Source organism: Hemiscyllium ocellatum, unplaced genomic scaffold (assembly GCF_020745735.1).
Source record: "Hemiscyllium ocellatum isolate sHemOce1 unplaced genomic scaffold, sHemOce1.pat.X.cur. scaffold_98_pat_ctg1, whole genome shotgun sequence".
NCBI lineage: Eukaryota > Metazoa > Chordata > Chondrichthyes > Orectolobiformes > Hemiscylliidae > Hemiscyllium > Hemiscyllium ocellatum.
In genome coordinates, this window is record NW_026869341.1 from 1,143,779 (window position 1) to 1,165,616 (window position 21,838).

Below are 21,838 nucleotides of genomic sequence, written 5' to 3' on the forward strand. Positions count from 1 at the left end.
GGGTGATGTTTGACTTCCTGTACAGCTGCAATTCATGTGGTGAAGGTGCTCCCACAATGTGGTTGGGTAAGAGCTGTTATAGATTATTCACTCAGCGACAGTGAAGAGTTGACAATGTATGTGCAAATCAACAACAGTTTGTTTTTTTTTAAGTTTATAATTCCACAGAAATACTATTGAGAGCTTCTGACATAAAGCCACAGATGGGGATATTAGGTCAGGTGATCAAAAGAACTGCCAAATAAACAGGTTTTCAGGAATACCTTAAAGGAGGAAAGCAGGTCTGAGAGGGTTAGGGTGGGAATTCCAGACAGTGTTGCCTTGGCAACAGTAGAAACAGCCAGACAGGTGAAGCAATGAATAAACATATCGTTGGGAATCTGAAAGAAAATGAGTTGTCGGGGTCTCACAGGTTGTGTGGTGCAGGGAGACAGGGATGTTCACAGCCAGGAATTACATCAAGGGTGAGAATTTTAAATTGTTGCTTGTTGATGGATCAACAAATTTTGGTACAAGTGAGCACTTGGACAGTAGGGTTTTAGATACTCTTGAGATTGCATGTAAGTTGAATGTGGGAGGTTGGCAAAGAGTGTGTTTGATAACGAAGTCTGGAGATAACACAGGGATGGACGAGTGTTTCAGTAAATGAGCTGAGACTAGGGTGGAGTTGGGTGACGTCACTAATGTAGAAATAGTGTTTTTGGTGTTAGGCTGCGCCTCCTCCTCACCACTCCCCCTCACTAAGTCACAGATATTGTTCCTTGTTCTATCTGTCTCTCTTTTCTGGTTATGTCCTTCTCTCCCATTCTGCTACAAACTAATATTTGACCTCACCGTTGTTGCAAACACCTCCTCCATCTCCACTCTCCCTTTTCTTTCTGAATTCCTTGTATTTGGTGTCCCTCCAGGATCTCTCCTTGGTCCCTCCTGTTTCTCACCTACATACTGCCAGGAGGTGACATCGTCCAAAAGCACCGTGTTAGGTTTCACATGTACACTGACAATGCCCAGCTCTCCCTCCCCATCATCCCTCTCCATTACTCAGTTATCAAACTGCTCATCACACTCCCACTACGCGATTGGCTGCAGTTTCCCCCAATGAAACATTGTAGTGGTTAAACTCATTGCCTTCAGTTGCTATTACAAATTCCTTTCCCTTACTGCTAACCCCCTTCCTCTCCCTGGGAACTATCTGAGATAGAACCATACTCTTCACAATATTGCTGTCATATCTGTAACCCCAAGTTGACCTTCTGATCAGATATCTACACAATCACAAACACCAGGAATTCCAATCTCTAAAATGTTGCTTGTCTCCACCTCACCCCAGCTCCATTGCTACTGAAACCCCTGACCCGTGTTGGTGTTGCCTTAAACTTGACGAATCTAAAACAGAATCCGTGATTCCGTGACTGACCCAAAATCTGCTTCCAGACTCCCTCATGATGGGAAACATCCTCTCGGTATTTAACCTGTCAAATTCCTTAAGAATTCTACATGTTACAATGAGATCACCTCTCATTCTTCCCAAATCCAGTGGGTGGAGTCCCAACTACTTCAGCCTTTTCTTAAAAGATAATCCCTGCGAACCAGGGTTCATCCCAGTCAGGTTTCTGTGAAATGCCTCTGATGAAATGATGTATTTCCTTAAATAAAGGGACCAAAACTTCTGTCATTAATCCCAGATGTGGTCTCACTTCAATTTATAAACTTCATAAAGTTCCTCTCAGGTATATACTCCAAACCACTCCCTTTAAACTTGCACTGATGTTGAAATGCTCAGCAGGTCATGCAGCATCTGTGAAGAAAAATCAGTTAAAGTTTCGGGTCTGGTCATCCTTCCTCAGATACATTAACTCTAATTTCTTTTCACACCTCCTGCTAGACCTGCTGAGCTTTTCCAGAAAATTCTGTTTCTCTTCCTGGTTTACAGCATCTTCAGTTGGTTCGGTTTTCATATCATTTAAACTTGCCATCTCTCCTTAGGATTTGTCATTTCCACCTTGGGAAAAAGATTCACATTTGTTTGGTCTCCACTACCCTGGGAAAAAAGAAACCATGACTAGTCACCCTATCATTGCTCCTTATAATTTTATACAGTTCGATAAAGCCACCTAAAGTGTCCAGTGCTGCAGAGAAATAGCCTCAGCCTATTCAGCCTCTCCCTATGGTTCAAATGTTCCAATACTGGCAACATCCTAGTAAACTTTTCTGAACTCGTGCAAGTTTCCCAACATCTTTTCTGTAACAGGGAGACTGGAATTGAAAGCAGTCTCGGGATTCCAAAAGTGGCCGAGCCAATAAACTGTACAACCGAAACATGATCTCCCAACTCCTATCCTCACTGCACTGCCCAATAACAGCTAGCATACCGCACACCACCTTCACCGACCTGTCTACCTTCAACCCCACTTTCAAGGAACTATCAACCCACACTGCACGGTCTGTTTGTTTGTCAACACTTCCCAGGAACTTTTCTTTGAGAAGTTGAGTCCTATTCTGGTAACATCTTTCTGAAATGAGGGAGACTACAATTGAATGCAGTATTCTAACACTGGCCTGACCAATGCTCTACTCAGCCACAACGTGACCTCCTAACCCCTGTACTCAGTGACAGAATCCCCACAGTGTGGAAGCAGGCCTTTCGCCCCATGAGACCATACCAACCATCGGAACAGCATTCCACCCTAACTCTGTAACCTATCATTACCCAAAGCTAATCCAGCTAACCTGCACGTCTTTGGATTTGTGGGAGGAAATTAAGAACACCAAGAGGAAGCCCACCCAGACACACAGGGAGAATGTGCAAACACCACACAGACAGTGGAGTCGAACCAGAGTCCATTTATTGACCAGCGCATTCCATTAAAGGTCAGTGTCCCAAATGCCGCATTCAGCACCTGATCTCCCTGAAACCCCACTTTCCAGGAACTATGCAGTTGTTCTGAGCCCTTCAGAGGGAATTAATGCGAGGAGGAGAAAACAGGAACAGGGTTGAGTTGTAGATCAATAAAATAACTCTGCATCTTCCCCCTCTCTGTTCCCCCCCGTCTCCCCACACTCTGTCTGGTTTCCCCTCCCCCACCCCCGGCGGTCAGTCCTTTGTCGCGCGCACTCCCCTGTTGGTCTGTCCCACAAACTGTTGGTCTTTCCCCCCCTCTGTCAGTCGCCCCCCTGTCGATCGCACATCTCTTTTCCCCCTCCGTCGGTCGCCCCCTCTGTAGCCCCCGTCTGTTCCCCTCCCCTCTAATCCCGCTTTCTGCCCTCATCCATTTCTGTGCCTCCCCTCTCTATCCCCCCTCTCTGCCCCCACCCATTTCTGTCCCAACCCTCTCGATCCACCCCCTCTCTGTCTACCCTCCCCTCCCATTCCCCTAGTTCTGTACTCCCCCCTCCGCAGGGAAAATATCTTGTCTATTTACCCTATCCATGCCCGGCCTGATTTTAAAAAATTCTTTCCACTCACCGTTCAGCCTCTGATGCTCCAGGGAAAACAGCCTATCCAGCCCTGGCAACATCCTACAATTCTTTTCTGACCCCTTTCAAGTTTGAGAACATCCATCTGATAGGAAGGAGACCAGAATTGCATGGAATATTACAAAAGTTGCCGAATCAATGTCCTGTACAGCCGCAATATGCCCTCCCAACCCCTATACTCAATGCTCTGACCAATAAAGGCAAGCAGACCAACTGCCACCTTCACTATTCTATCTACTTGCTGCTCTACTTTTAAGGAACTATGAACCTGCACTCCAAGGACTCTTTGTTTAGCAGCACTACCCTGGAACTTACTGTAAACTGTAAGTCCTGCAAAAGTTTGTTTTTCCAAAATGCAGCAGCTCGCATTTTTCTAAACTGAACTCCTCAGCCCATTACCCATCTGATCCAGATCCTCTTGTACTCTGAGGTAATCTTTTTCCCTGTCTACCACACCTCCCATTTTGGTATCATCCGCACACTTATTTACAATACCTCTTATGTTCACATCCAAATCATGTATGTAAATGGCGAAACGTAATGGATCCAGCACCGATCCTTGTGACACTCCACTGGTCACAGGCCTCCAGCCTGAAAAGCACCCTCTGCCTTCTACCTTCGGGCCAGTTCTGTACTCCATACGATCTAACCTTGCTGACCAGTCTCCCATGAGGAACCTTGTCAAACGCCTGACTGAAGTCCATGTAGATCATGTCCATGCTCTGCCCTCATCAATCCTCTTTGTTACTTCTTCAAAAAACCTGAGTCAGATTCATGAGACATGATTTCCCATGCACAAAACTGTTATTAATATCCAGGATTTAACTCTGTACATCGGGGTCTGCGTTGCCCAGTTATAGGTGTTAATATTCGGGATGAAGTTCAAGTACACCAGCATTTTGTCAGTGACTATGTATTGAGTCTTGTTAATGTTACCAACACAGTTGAGTTCCTTTTGAACGGTAGTCCCCGTATCCCTTGCCCACCAGGAAATGGTGGCAGTGTCTTTACCTCTGGACCAGGAGGATCGGGCTCAGAGTTGAGGAACAGCATCTTTGAAGAGGATGATTAGAAAACCCGCCCAAGCCACCAGGCCATACTGTCTCCCAGCTGTCCCTGCCTCAGCCTCTAAACAGAACCTTCCTGTAATTTCTCTCCTGTCAGACTCTCCCATTGCTCAGTTTGTCCAGGATCCCGTTCTGCTGCTGCATTGCTCGTGTCCCTCACTGACCTGTCCATCCCCCAGTGTCCTCCACATTCATTCATTGTTTGCAATCACATTACCCCAGTTCTCCAGCCCCACTCCTTCCCGTCTATAGAGAAGAAGACGGGAAGGTTAGCCCTGCTGCCTCACAGCATCAGGTACTCGGTTTCGATTCCAGCCTCTGGCAACTGTCTGTGTGCAGTTTGTACATTCTCCCCGTGTCTGAGCGGGTTTCCTCCCCCAATCCAAAGATGTGCAGGACAGGTGAATTGGCCATTCTAAATTGCCTATAGTATTAGTTACATTAGTCAGGGGTAAATATAGGGTAGGGGAATGGGTCTGCGTAAGTTACTGTTTGGAGGGTCAGTATGGACTTGGCAGCTTCATTGGCAGCTTCCTCCCTCTGGGAGCAGGACCCAGGGGAATGGCCCCTTTCCCCCCCCCCCCCCCCCCCGACACTGTGATCAGACTATCAGTGGTGCAGCGTTTTGCAGAAAGTTATCAGAACTCTTTTGTGAAGATTCAGGGTTTTTATGGAAAGTGACAAGGATGGGCCTGCAATTAGAGTCCCAATTTGGTTCATTTTAGTAAGACGGGTTTCGGCCAGAGTGTGCAGGAAGCAGTGTATGCAGGGTGGTTGTCGTCAGAGGATTCACCAACAACGCCCCCCCCCCCCGCCCCCACCCCACCCTGGTGGACTCAGAATCAGACTCATTGATTTGGTTCTTCGTCCGCAGACAAGAGCTAGGAAACTGAATTCAAAGAGAGGAGAGAGAGTGTGAGAACTGGGTGTGGAGGGAAGGAGTGAGGAGGTTGGTTTGGATTTCAGTTCACAGATGAAAGCAATTGTTAGACTGAAAGTTAAAACTTTGGAAAAGATGAAACTACAATTTAATACTATAATTGTCTTATAAAGATCCATCCAGTATTAATATGGTGAGTTGTGTTCTCAGGTGTAGGGTACTGAAAGGGTGGATTTGTGGATGAGAAATTCAAATTGAACTTCATGTTCAGATCTGATAGTTACTTGATCCGTGCCGATCTGAATATTCATTGGCCTTTTCATGTGGAAGGAAAGGTGTGTATTCTGTCCGTGGGTGAATATTCCAAATCTCAGTGTGACTGGAAAAAAATACTGAGGTACAGCCAAGTCCATGTTAGGGTGGTGATTGTGGAGAGTGAGTTCATTTGTTTTTGAAAGTCTGAAAAATCATGGCATGTTTCCCAGGAACAATTAAGCCATAGCTTTTCTTTGTAGAAGGACAAGTCTTTAATTAACCATACAACCAGAAAGACACAAGGATACCTGCACCATGGGAAATACTATGAAAACTGGATTGTTGTAAAGGAGTTCATTCTCGATCATGGATTGTAATCCATTGGCGTTGTCACGTTGGTTCCAGTGCCGTGGGGAAGCACTGGAAATATGATGAATGCAGTGTAGGTTTCAGTTATTAAACTGTAAGAAGTGCAGAACAATTTAAAAAGGATGTTCTCAGGGCTCAGGGGTCTGAGTTATAGGGAGAGGTTGGACAAGCGAGGATTGTTTTGTTTAGAGCAGAGGAAACTGAGTGGGTACTGTTCGAGAAGTGTATAAGACCATGAGGGGCATGGATAAGGTGAATGCATTCAGTCTTTTTCCCAGGGAATCCAGGACTGGAGGGCATCAGTTGGAGGTTAGAGGGGAAAGAATAAAAGGGAAGCTGTGAGACACCTGTTTTACACAAAGGGTGGTATGTATATGGACAGAGCTGCCAGTGGAAGTGGTTGAGGCGGGTACATTAACAACAGGTAAAAGACATTTGGACAAATACATGGATAGCAAAGGGTCAGAAGCAGATGGGCCAAGTGCAGGGAAATGGGGTTAGTGTGGATGGACATTCTGGTCGGCATGGGCCAGTTTGGGCCAAAGGGCCTGTCTCTGCTGCAGGATGCTATTTCTCCCACTAACACTGTTGGTATCCTGGGATGTATTCCATCAGGGCAAGGAGACTTATCTACCTTTAGCTCCATTAGCTTGCCCAGCTCTAACTCTTTCATGATAATGGTTGTTTCTAGGTCCTCACCTTCCTCAGTTTCCTTATCAATTACTGGCATGTTCTTAGTATCCTCCACTGTGAAGACTGACTGCGGTGTCCTCATATTCCTGAACCCTGCTGGATAGGAATAACTAGGCACAGAACTCTGAGAGGTCTTCTTAGAGTCTTTATTGATGAGACATGGCAGTTACCTGGATAGTGTACATGCAGAACACCACCAGGCAGCAACAGGTAAAGCCCCACCTGTCTGGTGTAAAGCTCCCATTCTTATACCTTTTGTGGTTTGGGACTTTGAATAGATTCTGTCTCTCAGTATTATCTCCACGGCAACGGTCAGTTAGAAAGTCTACTTCAGTTTCGCACTTTGTGGTTAAAACATACACCCCTGTGGCTCCCTCAAGTATCTGACAAGCACTTCAGTTTCAGTGGGGCTGTCTATCAGGATTCAGATATGGAGGAGCTGGTGTTGGGATGGGGTGGACAAACTTATAAATCACACAACACTAGGTTATAGTCCAACAGGTTTATTTGGAAGTACAAGCTTTTGGAGTGTGCTGTGATTTGTAACATGATCAGGATTATCTCTATGGTAACAGTTAAGTGCTTCAACAATGAGACGCCACATTTCCCCACACAATAGGTTCCCCTTTACCAGTGTAAACTGCTATTCCGGCCCTGGGGACAGCTACTCATCACTTTTCTCCCCCAATCCCATCTAGCTTTCTGTTGGTCTTTAAAGTTTTTTTCTAATCTCCTAGTTTCTCCTTGGTTATTGCCAATTTGTATGCCTTCTATTTCAATTTGATAGACTCCCTTATTTCCTGAGCCACTCATGGCAGATTACTCCTTTTCCTACAGTCCTTCCTTTTCCCTGATAGATACTTTTGCTGAGCACTTCGAAAAATTCCCCCGTTGTCCGTCAACTTTCCCACGGTAAAGTCTTTGCTTCCAGTCTACATTAGCCAACTCCTGCCTCATCCTATTGTAGTTTCCTTTGTTTAAGCACTGGATCTTGGATTAGATTTAATCTTCCAGCTTTCCAGCTGTGTTCTAAGTTCAACCAGATTTATCAGAAGTCTTTTATCAGATTACGAGGTGAGGCAATGTTTCCTGGGTGTTTTGTGTTCCATTGTCGAAGACCTTGGCTTTGTATTAAAGTACAGGATGGATGTTCACAACAGAGTATTCTGGACGGTGTGAATGTCCTCACAGTCTAAAACCATAAATCACTGTCTCCCCTCAGTTTAAAATTGCAAAATCATTATCTCCTACACGCTTCCTCACTATCTAAGTTTGGAACGCTAATCCACCTGACTATCCTGCTTTTTCCAAAAGATGAAGGTGGTGAGTTTTGGATGCAGCTTTCCAGTTATTACCGTAAGAAGATGAGCACTGGGCACAGGAGAGGCAATGCAGCCCTTCGAACCAGCCCCACCATTTAATACGGTGATGATTGAGCTCACCTCGGTCTCAGCTGGGTTTTCCCACCTGCTCTCTCTCACCCTTCATCTCATTGCAAATTCAACATCTGTATCTCTTCATTAAATCTGCTCATTGTCCTGGCATCCACCGCATTTTGAATAGGGAATTCCACAGATTCACAACACATCGAGATAATCATCCATGGAGTCCACACCAATACTCTAATGAGCATCCCATTCAGACTCACCCATTCCCTGTATTTCCCATGGTTAACAGTTTAACCTGCACATGCATGGATACTGTGGGCAATGTAGCATAGCCGATCCACTTAACCTGCACATCTTTGGACTGTGGGATGAAACTGGAGCAGCCAGAGGAAACTCGCACAGACACGGGGAGAACGTGTAAACTCCACACAGTCACCGAAGGCTGGAATCAAATCCAGGTCCCTGACGCTGAGAGTCAGCAATGCTAACCATTGAACCACCTCTGCTTAAAATCTGCTCCTCCTATTCACTTCCCACGCCCCAGTTGGCTGAATCTATATTCCTTACATCAGAAAATCAGGTTGTGGAAGCAGGTGTCTCAGTAAAACCCAGTGACAGCCCACAGGTCCTGTCTGTCTGAATGGGGATCCTATACACAACATCCTCCAGCCTATACTTTTCATTCACATTCCAGAGACAGGCTCCAGTGACTTCATGGGGGCTACAACTCCCACAGTACCTGTGGCAGGGACCGCACGTGTGTGGGGAAACCCTGCACGCTACATGTGCAGAATGTGAGCGGGTTTTGGAACATGTGCTTTGGGTAAGTATACTTTGAGGATGAACATATCGGTTGGGGGGCAGGAGGTCAAAGTGTCATTACACCCATGTGGGGCCAAAGGCCATCCTCAACTCGTCATAACACTGGGCATCGACCAATGGGAAACAAGGAAGGATCTGACCCATTCTCCCAGACTGAAGGTTCCTCTTCTGTCTAGGATCTGCCACCTCCCTTTCTGTTTACTTTTGTTTCATTCTGCTGTTACATTATTGACTTGCAGCAACTGAAGGGAAAGGAAGTGAACCCAGAAAGGGTGTAGTCTAACCAGGGACGGGAAGTGGTGGAATGGATCTGTTTATCAGTAACTCCATGAGAATGGGGAGGGTGTACATTAGGGGGTAGCAGAGTCAGAATGGTGGGAGAGAGAAAGTGGGTTGGCGGGTTACAGCTTCGGGGGAAGAAAGGGGTAAAAGATATTCCAGAGAAACTAGAATTGTCTGTTCTGAATTTCTAATCTGTACATATTCCTTTATATAGGGTGCTAGATGGTGAAGATTTGCAGACTGAAATCTCAAAGTCATGTGCAGATTGTGATTAAGTTAACCAGCATTTGAAGAACCAAAGATAGAGAATCACTCCACCAAAATCCTGCAACACTCTCCCTCCCAGCATTGTCGGTCTCTCTGCACCAAATGGACTGTGAATGGTACAAGACAGCAGCTCACTACCATCTTCTCAAGGGTAACTAGAGATGGGGAATAAATGCTGGCTGAGCCAGTGATGCCCATATCCTGGAAATGGGTTCTATCTCTAGTTGCTGAACCCCAGTTGATGTTACTGCAGGATGATGAGGGACGCTGAGTGCATCCTCCAGGAGGCAGCACCATCACATTACCCCTGCCTACACCCACACAGTAACACCACAACGTCACTGGAACAAAAGGCAGTAAAACCAAAGGAGGACTTAGATATCGTTCTTGAGGTAGAGTCATGAAAGGGGATTGGAACACAGCAGGAACAGGAGACTGAGCTGGATGGTCAGCTGTTTCCCATTGAATGGTGGAGCAGGATTGAAAGGCCGAATGGCCTCCTGCTGCTATCTCCCAGGTATGTATATAGCCATGGAGCCCGGGAAGGAAGGAGTGCGCAGGGATTCTCCAAGAGATTGCACTTCCACAACAGGTTTTAGTGAGCGATGGTTTGATGGATTTTATTTAACATTTACAAACCTTGTGTTAAAGATAAATTTTGGTTTTAAAATGTTGTGAAAGTTTTTTGAACAGCAAATAAAATTAAAGAAAATAATTTGTCTGAATATAACAGTTTTAAAACTTTCAACCTCTGTAAAACAAAATCCTGTCTATTCCTGGACACCACCACTTTCCAGCTACTCAAGCTCCAGGGAAATATTCCCTCCCTGTCTGAACCTTTGGTTTGATTTAACTGCTTTTCAGTTCTCATTCTGTGAGCTGTGAAGCGTTCTTTTTCCCCATTTCTCTGACCAGAAATATTATCACAGCAACCTTCCCACCATCAAAATCATCATTACGCCATTTTGCTTTTGATTAACATATAATCACCAGCAGTGCAAAAGTGAGGGCTGCAGATGCTGGAAACCAGAGCCTAGATTAGAGTGGTGCTGGAAAAGGGCTTTTGCCACAATGTTGATTTTCCGGCTCCTGACCTGCTGTGATTTTCCAACGTCACTCTAATCTAGACATATAATCATCTGCAGTAAACCATTTGTGTAACCAATTGAATATTTCCAAACAAAGCCCATTACGGGCCAAGCAAACCATTACAAGTGACAGAGTGAGAAAAGGACGAAATCAAAGTAGAGTTGTGGGGAGGGGGCAGCGGTGGAGATAAAGCACTGTATCCCCTGCGGAACCCACCTCTATCTAAAGGCATCAAGAGCATTGATACACACCACATGCTCCTTCTCCAAGGACACCCGGCTGTGTAGCCTTTATCCTCAATCATGGAATAGAATCCCGACAGTGTGGAAGGAGAGCATTGGCCCATCAAACCCCACCGACCATCCGAAGAACATCACGCCCAGAGCACTCCATCCCTGTAACACTGCATTTCCCATGGCTGGTCCACCTAGTCTGCACAATCCTGGATACTGTGGACAAGGTAGCACGACCGATCCACCTAACCTGCACATCTTTGGACTGTGGGAGGAAACCAGAGCACCTGGAGGGGACCCACACTATCATGGGGAGAATGTGGGGACTCCAACCTTGTAACTAGTGCTGTGAAGCAGGAGTGCTATTATCACAATTTAAAATAAAACAGATGATCCCTGCTCATTGTCCCATTGCTGTTTGTAGAGACATCCTGCCCAGAGGGACATCCTGAGGTTTAGACAGTGGCAATGTAAGTTCAGTCAACCCCAGCCCAGTTAATGTGGTTAACAACAACAACATCAATACTGCAACAGTGTCATCATGTACAAGGGCCGCTCCTGAGTCTGATGAACAGTAACATCAGAATCAGAGTCCTGCAGTCCACGCGGAGCAGGTGGATGACCACTTCCCTGTGAGCACTCACTGGGCTCTCAATCGTGTTGAAGACGCAGCAAATCCATTGTCACACAGAGGGGTGAACAGCTCCTACCCAGTGTGAACCCGCTGGGGTCTCGGGGGCAGGATGAATCACTGAATCACTTCTCTCACACAGCATCTGAATGGCCTCTCCCCTGTGTGGGTTCACTGGGGACTCCGCAGGTGCTGCATTTGAGTGAATCTCCCCACACACTGGGAACAAGTGAATGATCTTTCCCCAGAGTGAGCTCGCTGGTGTTTAAGCAGGTCAGAGGACAGAGTGAATGCTTTCCCACACACTGAGCAGGTGAATGGCCTCTCCCCAGTGAGAATGCACTGATGTCTCTGCTGGTGAGAGATTTGAATGAATCCTTTCTCACACATGGAACAGGTGAAGGGTCTAAACCCACTGTGCCATCTCTGGTGCCTCAGCAGATTGTGAGATCGAGTAAATCCCTCCCCATACGTGGGGCAGGTGAACAGCCTCTCCGCAGTGTGACTGTGTCGGTGAGTGTCCCATTGGGAGGGGTAAGTAAATTCCTAATTCTAATTGAGTGCATCCTACTGTTTGTCTCAGTTGTCATTGACAATCTCATTCCTCCCGCACCAGAACCTGTTCCAGAGAGGGTTCCAGAACAGGCAGAATGGTCAGCTGCAGTTGGTCACCTGACCGGTCACTGGACACGACAGGTTCACTCTCCACAGATGCTGCCAGACCTACTGAATTTTTCCAGCAATTTCTGTTTTTATTTCTGATTTCCCAACATTTGCAGATGTTTAGTTTTCCAATGCTCATCTTGCCTGTTGCAGATGAAATTAAAGGGTTTCAAAAATTGTACGTTAGGTCACACATCAGCTATGATCATCCTGAATGGCAGAGCAAAGTTGAGGGGCTGAATGGCCTCCTCCTGTTCCAATGAAAGTTGTCCATCTGCGGCTTTCGGCAACATTTCCCCTCACTGCTCACTTTACCCTCATATCGAACACACTGTTACTGACTGAACAAACCTCCTGTGTTTGAACTAAACCTGCTAATGCTCAGTGGCTCCCTCTCCTGCCACCCGGGTTTAACTCTCATCATCGAGTGCTGTCTCATATTACTGCAGGAATGCCGACAAGGATTAATCCTGGAGTCTGTATCCGCTGGGATTCACAATCACCGTTTATTTCCTTCTTCCTCTTTCATTGTGTCGATTGAACTCTCGGTTTCAATCCAATCTCCTGTTAAGCTCTTCAACATGTCCATGTGGGTGGACTAGAGGCAGCTGGGATTTAATGAAGGGAAGTGGGGATTAGGCGGAATCCCGAGGAGAGGTGACAGCAAAGATAGTTCTCATTGTAATGGCAGAGTTTCTCCGTAACACAGAGTGTGGTGAGGCACCTGAGTTTGTTGGGGGAGACAGATTCAATCAGGGATTTGGAAAAACACACAGACACTGACCTGTTCGTCTGATTGTTAACTCAGACAGATAGTAAGCAAGATGCACATTTAGATCGCACCTTTGATGATCTGGGACAATGAAGCATGCTTTCAACCCAATGATTTCAACCTCAAATCTCTGAAAACACAGACACAAAGCTTTCTACTCGTTTTCTCTGAGCCTCCTCTTTCCTTGAGAAAAGCGTTTTGAGCTGTTCAGCCTTTCCTGGTGATTATAACCGCTATGTTCCTGTAAGATTTGTGACTGAACCTTTATTTTCCTGTTCCTTGTGAGTGATGAAAGTAGCAAAAACAGTTCCTGACCTGTGAGGGGTTTCGGTTGGAGTATTTATATTTACAAATTCATTCCCACCCTCACAGTCAGTGTGAAATTGATGTAAAACTGAAGGGAAGGAGTGAGTGAGCACCCACAGAACCATAAAGGAAGCATATGTATCTGAGTTGAATAACCTACTCTAAGATCAAACTAACCAACACGCCCTTCATTTCCTATCATCCATGTGCCTATCCAAGAGTCGCTGATGGATCTGAATCTACTGCCACCACTGGCAGGGCATTCCACGCACCCGCCACTATCTATAAAGAAACTATCTCTGACATCTCCCCACAACTTCCCCCATTCACCTTAAAATTATGCCACTTTGTGGGGAAAACTCTTTCATTATCTACTCTATCTATGCCTCATCATCTTATAAAAATCTATCAAGCAAACTCTCACCCTCTTTCACCTCAATGACCAAAGCCCCAGCTCCCTCAACCTTTTTTTTCATAAGACAAGCCTTCTAGTCCAGGCAGCATCTTGGTAAATCTCATCTGCACCTTTTCTAAAGCTTCCTCATTCTATGTAAAATGAGGTGATCAGAACTGAACACAATATTCCAAGTGTAGTCTCACCAGGGATCCATAGAGCTGCAGCATAACCTCGTGTCTCTTAAACTCAATTTTCCTGCGAATGAAAGCCAACACAGCATATACCGTCTCAATAAACCTATCACCTTGGATGTCAGCCATGAGGGATGTATGGACGTGCACCCCACGATCCCTCTGTTCCTCCACATTGTCATGAATCCTGCATTTAATCCGAAAATATGCACTCAAATTTGAAATTCCAAAATGAATAACTTCACACTTTCCCAGGTTGAACTCCATCTGCCACTTCTCAGCCCAGCTCTGCCAATGTCCTCTAGCAGCCTACAAAAGCCCTCCACACTATCGACAACTCCACCAACCCTCGTGTCATTGGCAAACTTCCTAACCCACCCTTCCACTTCCTCATCCAAGTCATTTATAAAAATCACAAAAAGCAGAGGTCCCAGAACTAATCCCTTCAGAATACTACTGGTCACCGTGCTCCAAGCTGAAAACTATCCATGTAATCTCACCCTGTCTTCTATGGGCCATCCAATTTATTTTCTAACTAGGCAGGTTTTCCTGTATCCCATGCTTCATTACTTTCTAAATGAGCCTACCATGGGGAACCTAATCAAACACCTTGCTAAAATCAATATACACCACATCCACTACTCTGTCTTCATCAATGTGTTTGTCACATCCTCAAATAATTCAGTAAGGTTTGTGAGGTATAACCTGCCACTCGCAAAGCCATGCTGACCATCTCTAATCAATCAATACTTTTCCAAATAATCATAAATTCTGTCTTTCAGAATCCTCTCCAATAATTTTCCCACAACTGATGTAAGACTGACTCATTGATGATTCCCAGGATTATCTCAATTGCTTTTCTTGAATAAGGGAGTAATGTTTGCCACCCTCCAATCATCTGGTATGACTCCAGTGGACAGTGAGGATGCAAAGATCATTGCCAAAACACAGTAATCATTTGCCTCCCTTGCCATAACAACCTAAGTTATATCCTTTCTGGCCCAGGGGACATCTATCCCTGTGATTTTTCAATATGCTCAGCACATTCTCCGCCTTAGCATCGACCTGTTCCACCATATCAGCCTGTTTCACGCTGTCCTCACAGGAACAAGGTCCCACTCACTCGTGAATACTGAAGCCAAGTACTCATTAAGGACATCCCCTATCCCCTCTGACTCCTAGCACAAGTTTGCTTCACTATATGGGGTATAAATGTGGAATTATGTCTCAGCACTGAATTAATGTAAAGATATTGCAGTGTACAATCACTCGATTACTTTGAATATTGAGCTGTATTTTAACTGAGAAAACACAGTTGAATTGATTTGATTATATTTCATTTCACGCTAACATTTATTGTATTTCGAAGCACAATAAGAGCTTTCTTTTTACATATATATAACTTACTTAAAATTCCTCGCACGTTTATGTACAGAAAATAGAATTAACATCTGTTTGTTCCTTTCTTTATCGATGACTGTTCATTTTGAATTTGTGGAAGTTATACATTGTTGAAAGGAAGGGAAATTGCATTTTTAAATCAAAGTACAATGATCATGCAGTTTTATCAATCTGTCTTTCAAAGAATTGTCATGAGATTCCTCTTTATTTAAGACCACCATTGTAATGTTATTGTAAAATATTATTTAATTTCCAGTCCATTACACACAGAAACTACCTAATTAATTCCCATTCGAATACTGCAATAGACAGCTGATTAGTTTTCATTTGTGTAACCACATTAAACATAATATTACAATCCTGCCCGTCCTGGGTGGGAACATTATGAAAGGAGCTTGTGGAGCTGTGGCAGTGTCTATATTACTGGACTCGAGGGAAGGTTTCAAATCACACCTTCACCAGAAATATATCAAGAATGGTGATTAGAGAGCACCTAAGCACAGACTGAACTGCTTTTCAATTCAACATTAGATCTGCTTTTATCTATTACATCAATAATCACAAAATCTGATACTTATTTGTGTCAGGTTATCAAGAAATATGTGTTGGAAACTTCACTTTAGCCACATTGCTTTTACAAAAGACTTACATCTGTCCCTGTTTTCTCTAACTGAAAGAAATCTGAAGAGGATTTTCACTTTTACGAAAAAAAGGGGAGATGGTTCCCATTTAAATTAATGCTTCTTCGATTTGCCCCTTTTCAGCTTCTGTAAGGTTTCATAATAACGCTCTACTTTCGGATAGTGGGGATACCTGTATCTAATTCTGTTACTTATAAGTTCCTGGAGAAATTTGAAAATGTTGCAGAATTAAAGATAACGATGTCTAAGTAATGTGATCGATCTTTTTTTGTTACAAAGAGGCAAGTCCAAACAATTGAAACACATTAAACATTATTCTCTCATGATATAAATTTGAAATAAAGTTGATACCTTCTTCAGTAAACTAACAAATGCAACCACTAATTAGATGTCAGCCAGCTGGTTACCTACTTTGTAACTAAATGTTGTGATTCATCTCAATATTACTCTGTCCTTTTATCAAAGTGAACTTGTATTTGTTCGGTTTATGAATTGTCAGAAACTTGTTTTTATTTTTCCATTCACCTGTTCATTTTGACCGATAGATTGAAATGTTTTGAAAATATTGGGGTTTGTTCATTTAAAAATAAGGTTTGCACGTCTCTCACATATCTCATTTCTTGTATTATGATTCAAGAATGTTTCCTGGTGGAATTCGAGTAAATTCCAAACATTTGTTGACTTCAAATAAAATCTGTAACACCCAGTTATCAATCTGTTGTTAATGTTTCAGCTGGTTACATTGACATTGATTAGGTTCTCATTCAGAGAGATCAATTAACAATTATAAACTATTTGCAGGATTATTGAATTGAAAGAGAGATACAGACGGGCAAACATTTTTTTGGAAGGAATTGCTTTTTCATTTGAATGTGTAAACTGTTCAAGAATTCTATCTCGCCTTCCATTGGTTTTCTTGTCGAGAATGCAGATTTGTAGTTCATGTGAATTTTAATGTGTTCTGTATTTTGAGATTTGTATCCGATTTAAGAAGAAAAGGAGAAACAATTAACATGAAAACTTTAGTGAATAGAAAGCAAAGGAAATTAAATTGACAGAGGCAGCTTTTAGTATAATCTCTGAATATTCAGTCAAATTTTTCTAATGTCAAGAGCGTGGTGCCAGAAAAGTGCAGCAGGTCAGGCAGCATTCGAGGAGAAGCAGAATCAACGTTTTGGGCATAAGCCCTTCATCAGGAATATTTTCTGATTATGGCCTAAAGCCCAAAGTGTCGATCCTTCTGCTCTTTGGACGTGCCTGCCCTTGTCCAATGCCACACTCTTGGCTCTGATCTTCAGCTTCAGCTTTCCTCACTTTCTCCAAATATGTTTAATGAACATGAACTGAAAAGGTTAGCATCAGCACTTGAACAAGACCAAGTTAACACATTTTTTGCAATATTTATAGAGAAAACCTGTTTGAGAACATGCAACAAATCAGATCCAACAACACTCTTGCCGTTGGAACCCTTGGCCATTCATAATAAAGAATAACCATGCTTTGAACAACCAGTGTGGTGTATAACGACTGAACTGAAATACCAGAGGACAACGATTGCATTTATTGGAGGGAATGATAACCAGATCCTTTCGGTGATAGTGGTGATTAATCTCAGAAACAAAAAGATATTTATTGTGATTATTCCACTGAACAGCAATTAGATGGTCATGAACATCTTTGTGTGGCTTCATGTGCAGTGTTCTGTTTGAACATTGATTTCAGTAACATTGAGATATTTTACAAGATTGACAATTGACGGTTAAAGATAAGTTTTAAAGGCAACATTTTTTTAAATGTCAGTTTTGTTTAGCAAAACACAATTCTATTTATACGGATTTCCTACTGTGTGGAAACAGGCCATTTGGCCCAACAAGTCTACACTGACGTTCCAAAGAATACTCCACTCAGCACCATTCTGCTCTCAGATTACTGGACATTTACCCCTGACTAATGCACCCAACCTACACATCCCTGAACAGATTGTGCAGCTTAGCATGGCCAATTTACCTAATCTGCACATCTTTGAATTGTGGGAGAAAACCAGAACATGCAAACTCCACACAAACATGTGGCCGAGAATGGAATCAAACACATTTGCATAACACTGTAAGACACAAGTGCTAACCACGGATCCTCTGTTCTAATGCCCAGCCCCCTTGCAAGAAGTGAAATATGTAAGAGACGTGCAAAACAAAAAATAAAAAGCTCTAACGAATCACGAATGAACAATAATTAGAAAATTAATATGATCAAAGGACACAACAATATTCAGGTCAATTGCATTGTTTAATTACAAATTTGGAATGAGCTAACTAATGAATAACGGGAATTGACATTTGTTTATTTCACTGATGAAGAAATTGCCTTGCTTTTCATCTTTGTAACACTGTAGAATAGGATTTATGTGCCTGAAATGTTTGAATTAAGTTCTTTCTATCAAAAGAAATCAGTACAATCACATTGTTTTTTTTTCATCTTTAAGACTCAAACATGATCAAATACTTTCCAGGAATTTAGAACCAGTAAAATTAGTTAATTTGGTTACTTGGGAACTCGAAGCGAATAAACAGCAGATTCTGTGAATTATTCATTCAATGTGATTATTCAGCTGAAGACAACATCCCTTCTTTGCAAAAATGCTCAACTTCGAAAAATTCAAAATGCATTGTTTAAAGAAACAATACAGACATGTTAACTCTTTTTCATTTGACTTATCAAAACGCGTGAATTTTACATGATTTTGTTGCATGAAAAATACTTAAATTTTATTGTGATTAGAAGTACAATAAATGTTTGCATTCAACTATGTTTCTTTGGGTAAAATAAGAGGAAATTCCACATTTACAGCAAATACTGGATTGAATGATTATTACGTATGAGCAACCTGATGAAGGAGCGTCGCTCCGAAAACTAGTGTGTTTCCAATTAAACCTGTTGGACTATAACCTGGTGTTGTGAGATTTTTAACTTTGTACACCCGACTCCAACACCAGCATTTCCAAATCAGATCAACCATGAGTTCGTTGAATGGTTTGCAGACTCCTTGCGCTGAATAGCATACTTCCACTTGGTTTAACATTTCGTCTAACGCCTTATTTTATTCATAAGTTCAGAATTGTGAGGGGATGGGATGAAGTGACAGAAAAGGTTCATTAAACCGATCAGACAGAGCAGGAACAAGGCTCATAAACTCAGGAAGAAGAAATGTGCTGTGACCTGGGGGCAACAAATGACACTGGGCACAGCACAGGCGGCTGTGTACAGAAGCTGTGATTGCTGAAGGAAGTTGCTAGATCTTTTACAGTTGGCAAGTCAGTGATCACGCTGGATGTTGGATCGTTGTATAATTCACAGACAGCAGAAATTTCTGAAAGAATGAAATGTTTGTTTCATTGGAGAAATTTTCTGTGGCTCCAATGCCGACTGACTGTTTGAAATACTGATCAGATCTTTGCGTGAAGTGTTAGGTTAAAATACTCATGAACAACCCAACTGGATAAACCTGTGCTCCCGATCTGTAGTATGTGAACGCATGTGATGAAAGCAGGAAGTCGTTCTCCAAGCAACTGGTCACTTCCTATTCATTATGTAATATCTTCCCTTCACAATAAATAAAAATTCACTCAGTTCAATTTACAATGCTTTAGGTGGAATATTAAGCCAAATCTTTCAAAATGCAGACTTTTGGAACCGAATCTTATTCAGCTGCACACATTAAAAGAATTTCTTTACATTTAAAGTCAACTAATTTAGACATTGTTTCCCTGCAACTTCCGACCGACTACACCCCATCCCTACACCTTTACCTACCCACACGCTGTGTCTCTCCTTGTGAAATTTATTCCTTGCATATCAACAAATGTGCCTTTCAAAATATTTTGAAAACCAGATTCTCGGAGTGACAGCGATTCTGTTCTCATCATTTCTTTCTCCTTCAAAGGTTTGATTAAAGGCATTGAACACCTGATATCTAGATGTTTACTTACTTGAAAGATGGAATTTTCCACCTATTTACTCTGACCAAACATTTCATAACCTACAAAAAAAACATTAAGTCTTCCTTGATTAAAGGATAACTGTTCTCAGTTTTCCAAGAAGACAAGTGAATAAAATCTCATCTTCAGTACACCCCCATCAGCATCTTCTCTAATGGCTTTACACCCCAGTAAACCCCGTCATTATCAATTCATGGAATCACAGAACCCTACAGTGCGTAAAGAGCATTTCAGTTAATCGGGCCGGTATCGACTCTCTGAAGAGCATCTCACCTAGTCCCACCTCCCCTCCCTATTTCCATATATTTCACCTGAAGAAGGGGAATCCCTCCCCCCTTATGATTTCAAATAAACCTTTTGGAGTATAATCTGACGTCCTGTGATTTCTGACCTTATCCCCACATTTCCCATGGCTAATTCACTTAACTTACTTAATTCACTCCCTGGACAGGAGAGGGCAACTTGCCAATCAACCCAACCCTCCCTCTGAACACCAGTGCGAATTACTGAGACAATGTTCCATCATACTGATTAAATGCTGTATCATTTTGTAATGGTTTTATACCCTGGTAACAGCCTCATCAGAATAAATGAACCCAAATTCAATGTATCGAAACGGTACTCTGTCCTTTACAATTTCATTCGTGCTGCGGGAAATGCTTCTGCACTCATATTTGAATGTGTTTACGTTGTTTCTTCCTCAGCTTCCTGCTTCTAGTAAACACTTGAATCCGGAAGAAGTCTGTCAAATACTTTTCATTCCAACACAGTCACAAGGTGAAGTTTGCAGAAGGCACGTGTTTGGCCGTTCACTGACACACAGCCTTCCTGAGAGCTGCAGTCCTTCCCCACCTTTATTCAGGCAGCACTGTCCTTCCTGTGACATGCCCCATCTAGAATAGAAGGACAGGTATCAATACCCACACTTGGGAATGGAGCGACAGTTTTAAAATATTTACACTGTCCCCAGTGGAGAATTGAGCCCAGTGACAGGCGGGGATACTAACTACTATACTACCGAGAACAAGAGTGTCAAAGGAGGCCCTTCAACCAAATGTGGCCACACTTCTCAAATACAACTGCCTAATGAACTGAATCACATTTCACAATTCTTACTCCACAGACTTATATGTCTTGGCATCACAAGCTCACATCTGAATATTTATTCAGGTTGTAAGGGTTTCTGTCGCTCTGAACAATGCAGATAGTATATTCCAAATTCCAACCACCCACTGGCTGATAAAGCTTTTTTGTACATCTTCGCGACTGCGCTACTCAGTTCCTCTGAATCTGTGGCTGGGAATTGGGACTATGTGGCAGCAGTGGTTACTGCCTTGTGGGGGGAAACTGGTGAAGTAGCCAATGTTAAACTGCATTACGATTGAAGCATACATTTCAACAACACCTGTACTGTCCCCGGAGTTTTTGATGTTTTGGAGAAATCTACTTATCTCAGCCTTCAGCATATTAATGATGGAATCACCACAGCCTCTGGGGGAACCGATATTAAACGGTCAGCCCATTCTGAGTTCCCACATATCTGCCACTGTTCGCTTAGCACTAATATTGTGCATTATTTGCGCTGCCTAATATGTCCTATGAGACTGTATTTATTGCACGCTATCAGCGCTCTCATCTGTGGGATGCCGTGATCGTATAGTGGTTAGTACTCTGCGTTGTGGCCGCAGCAACCTCGGTTCGAATCCGAGTCACGGCAGTAATTCCTCTATCTGCTGCAGCTCTTGGGCAACACCAAGGAATCAGTTGTTTGGGTAAGGTAATTTTTTCCCTTCAAATTCTGCTCGCTCACATCTCTGTATTTCATATGTCAGAATTCAAATCCACCCGTTCTCAGAGATTTCACTCCCTCCTACCATCACTAACTGAACTTTTCATCCCACAGCCCCATTACATTAATTTAGAGATGCCGGTGTTGGACTATGGTGTAAAAAGTTAAAAACCATACAACGCCAGGTTGGAGTCTAACAGGTTTAACTGAGCACTAGTTTTCGGAGCACT

General features: G+C 43.1%; 1 long non-coding RNA gene and 1 other non-coding gene across 2 annotated transcripts; both read left to right on the forward strand.

Moving 5' to 3' along the window:
- The first annotated feature begins 2 nt into the window (after positions 1-2).
- On the forward strand, positions 3-10,190 carry LOC132814963 (uncharacterized). Its single transcript, XR_009644609.1, has 3 exons — positions 3-66; positions 8,824-8,952; positions 9,448-10,190. It is a non-coding gene; the product is annotated as an uncharacterized LOC132814963 (long non-coding RNA).
- An 11,274-nt stretch (positions 10,191-21,464) lies between these two features.
- Positions 21,465-21,536, forward strand: trnah-gug (transfer RNA histidin (anticodon GUG)). Its single transcript has one exon. It is a non-coding gene; the product is annotated as a tRNA-His (tRNA).
- The last annotated feature ends 302 nt before the right edge of the window (positions 21,537-21,838 follow it).